Here is a 4,433-nt window from a genome sequence, read left to right as displayed (position 1 = left end):
CAGCTTTCTAACTGTATTCAGTGATTTTGGTGAAACTGGATCAGATTTTATGGAGAAAATTTTCCTGGTTTTCCCTCTGATGTCCTCCGACTGCTCAGCTTCAACTCTCTGAGATTCACAGAGTTTCCTGGTGGACAGATAGCTTTAGCTAAAGTAGCTAACTGCTAAGTAGCTAACTGCTGCTAACTGTATCTGCTGTTAGCGGGCGACAGTACCAGGCTCAGCAGCTGGACCGGGGTCGAACACAGTCTCTGAGACCGACAGGGAATAATGTTACAGTAGCGAGGTCATCATTGGTCATTAACAGAGTTTCTGATGGACAGATTGATCAGTAGCTAACCGCAGTCACTCAGTGCTAATGGTTGCTGTAAACGCTAATGTAATAATTCCTGTTTCATGGGGACCTCTAAAGACCTCCATACAGCCTGTTTTCTGTTCACATCCTGAGATTAAGAGTAGTAGATGTACTAGTCAGTAACATCTGGATGCATTATTTGAAATTTTTCTTGAATTTAATGAAATTATGTGTCTTAGATTCTTCTATTTACAATTCTTCTTACAGATTGTCCGACCTGTTAGCCAGAGTTAAATTCTACACTATTGAAAACATCAACAGGAGCTCGGATGAAAGGAAGAAATTAATAAAGTTAGCAACAGAAAACTGCAGGAATGAGACGGTTCTCCAGTGGCTGAGAGAAAATTCAGAATCTGACGTTTTCTCCCAACTGGTGGACATGTTTCACTTCCTGAAGAAGCACATAGACGAGGAAGAGAAGAAGAACCACAGCAACAGTGTGGACATCACGTTTGTGGCGCATGGAGCGATCAGAGACTCCCTGATCCCGGCCAGCTGCCTCCTGCCTCTGTCCACCCTCACAGACGTGCTCCTGTACTCTCCCTGGAACTGCACCATGAGTGCCGATGTGGTCTACGCTGTCGCTACAGGACGCATGAAGCCGCAGCACAGAGTCTTTACGTGTGGGAGGAAACACAGCTGTCAAACTCCTGATGAAGGACATCGACCCACAAAACTGCCAGACTGCTGGAACTCAATAAAGAAAGCTGGAGATCAGAAGATTCCCAACATCACCCTGAGTCCTCTCAGACAACCAGAGGATGGCATCTGGAAGAGATTTGAGTCTCTCTCAAAGAAGTATGGCCCACCTGAGAGAAACCGCATCGCCATCCCGTTCATCCTCCCAGCCGACAGCAGGTCCTCACAGAGTGTCCCGTTCTCCGTCGTCTCTTTGGCCTTTTCTCTGGTGCTGCTGTCCTCCAGGTTCCAGGCCACCATCCATCTCGCTGCCTGTCTGGGTGATCAGTCTGCTGGACGGAGGTTTGACAAAGAGTATCTGCAGAGACAGTACGCATGCGCTGTGGACAGCACCATGATGTCAGTGTCACCACTGACGTTCACTGTGAGCTGGATGGATTCTTTTATACGTTTCTTTGGAATCTGAGGCCACTTTGCTATCAGCGGCCGGTTCAAACTGTTTGTTTTAATCAATACTGCTGAAAACATCTCTGAATTATGTCTGATTGGATTAGATTAGAAAACAGTTTCGACTGGATTCAGGCGATTGAAACTGAGGCTGAGCGTTCAGATGCTGCGACTGGAAAGTTAGCTCCTTCAAACATCTGTTCTTGTTTCAATCTGTTCCAGGCATTATTGCTGAAACACGTATTACCTTTGACACAAACAGTCTACAGTCAACAGTAAATGAAGAGTCGATAGGAGCCATTAAGGCTGCTCCTGGATAGAGTCTGTAAGTCAGTTAAAGGTCCAGTCTGTAGGATTTAGTGGCATCTAGTGGTGTAGTTCAAGACTGCAACTCACTTGCATCCCAAATATGTAGGAGAAACTACGGTGGACAGGAAACGCCCCTATCTAGATCCGGTGTTTGGTTTGTCCGTTCTGGGCTACTGTAGAAACATGGTGGTTCAACATGGTGGACTCCAAGATAAACAGACAAATGATTCTTATTTTCAGCCTGTTTGTTTCTAGCTCAGTTCAGAACTCATTGTCTGTTAGCCACTGACACAGCCAGAGCAGAAACCAGCTACTACAGGACTGGTTGTAGTCTGCAGTCCAGACTACAGTGACGCCACCATCAGACTGAACGTCCCAGTGGAAGAACTCTTACATTAATGCTTTACTCGTCAGCTGGGACCTTCTTCAATGAGTCAGCGCCCAAAGCCAGGTGCCTTCATTCTCATTCTGCTCCTCACAGTGTTTGTCCACCGTTAAAGCAGAATAATGAACACACATTTCTTTATGTGTATGGACAGATGAAGGTTGAGCCCACTCTGACCACACTCTCAGAGGAATTAGTCCTTCTCCTTTGTGGGCAGAGATACACCCTCAGGGTTTAAAGCAACAGATGTTGTTCCGGTTGTGTGTTTTTTTACCCTCTACTGTAAATCCGATTCCCCTCCAGGGACAAAGAAGATTGAACTGAAAGAGGAAATTACATAAAATGTAAATTTTATGAACAATTAACCCCCATTGTTTTCTTTGGTTGGTTTGATTTTAATTACGTTAAATGTAAAAATATATGAAATGTGTAAAAGAAAGAAAGTTTATGACTTTACTCATCATTTTGTGTTTGTCATGCATGTACCACGTTATGTTCAACACGCCTTCTAATTTCTTGTCTTTGTGTATTTTATGAATCTTTATAATTGTATCTGTAAACTCACTATTGTTTAAATAGTAGAATAGAAATGTTTCCATTACTAACATTTATATATGATTATTTTATATCTGTTCACATCCAAGCAACAAATAAAGGCCTAAAAACCTTTTTATTGCTCACATTTGACCTTTATTATTTTGCACCGAATTAAAAAACAGAATTGTCTTTGTATTATAAAAAACAACTAGAAGGAATAAAATAAACCTGAAAGCAGCTTCCTGTTGGGTTCGGGGTCTAACAGGCTTTTTTGTTCTAAAAGCTAAATTAACAAGTGGGGAGGAGACAGAATATACATTTGGTATATGACCAGATGAAGGTTAGATTGAGACTGTGTGAAATAAATGTTCAGTCTCCTTTCTGCTTGTTCTGATTCACAGTCGTTACTGCTGTTTCTGTTAGTGACAGATTATACACATTGGGAGGGGCAGGGGTTAATTCTGTGCCAATAAGAAGGGCGAGCAGACAGCCACAGTCTGATGCACATTCCTGCTTGGTCTCAGTCGACTCACTGAAGACAGTCTGATCCCACTGACTCCAGAACAGGTAAGAAGTTCTCTTTACGTAAACTGACTGCGGTTCCACTGATTGTTCTCTCACTCATAGAACAAAGTACTTTTACTCTCAGTACTCTACAATCTTTGTGTATTTGTACTTGTTAAGAGTATTTTTAAATATTGGTCTGTTTACTTTTACTGATTTTATCACAAATACTGTGAACCCAGTTAACTGATAGAGACTGGAGGACTGGTTATAGTGGGACAGAGACTTATAGTGGGACAGAGACTGGTTATAGTGGGACAGAGACTGGTCATAATGGTACAGTGACTCTTATAGTGGGACAGAGACTGGGTGGACTGGTTATAGTGGGACAGAGACTGGGTGGACTTGTCCCAGAAGACAGAAGTGAGACAATGTGCAATGTCTCAGTGATTTGAGGTTTATTCAGTAACAGCTGAGACATCAGAACTAACAGACTGTAAAATGAATTCACATACTGAGGTGAACATGTTGGTTCCAGTTGTTGGGACATAATGAATTCAAGATTTATTTCCACCAAACCAGAGTGGGTGATTGTTGGAGAGACTAACAAAGACGGTTTTGTTGGGTTTTATGGTGGAGAGCAACAGTGATGGCTGTTTCTGGTTAAACTAAAGGTTTCTGTGAGGTGTCAGCGGCAGGGTTACACCTGTAGATCTTTCCATTAACTCTTCACCTGGACTCTGTGCGGGTACTAATGATGGCACACAGTACTAAAGACAGAGCTCCTCGATCTTTCCTGTGGTCTACATAGTTTTTGTTAGCTTTGGTCCAGAAGGAACTAGAGGACTAGAGGAAAACGAGGACTGTTAATGAGTCCTTTGACATTGTGGGGGAGGAGCTGGTTCACCTTGGCAACGGGCTGTTGACAGGAAACAGAGTGCCCACCACTTCCTGAGGAAACCTTTTATGTGTTTAATGTGCTGCAGATCTTTAGCCAGAACATTGTTTTTGCATGTGCTGGGGCATCAGAACAAAGCAGACTGCCATCAGGAAGGCCGGCTCTCTTCTGGGAACTGGACTGGAGCCATTAGAGGTGGTGATGGAGAAGAGAAAACTCCTCACATCCTCTTTCAGTAGCAGACTGATCCAGCTCTGCTCTGAATGCTACATAAGAAACTGAGCACAGTTATCTGATACTTGTAGCGCCCGCAAAGTCAGACTCACATTACTACACACCTTTCCATTAAAACACACCTC

The sequence above is a fragment of the Morone saxatilis genome, unplaced genomic scaffold (assembly GCF_004916995.1).
Source record: "Morone saxatilis isolate NCDOM2014 unplaced genomic scaffold, NCSU_SB_2.0 Contig14, whole genome shotgun sequence".
Classification (NCBI taxonomy): domain Eukaryota; kingdom Metazoa; phylum Chordata; class Actinopteri; family Moronidae; genus Morone; species Morone saxatilis.
Note: the sequence above shows the minus strand (reverse complement) of the source record.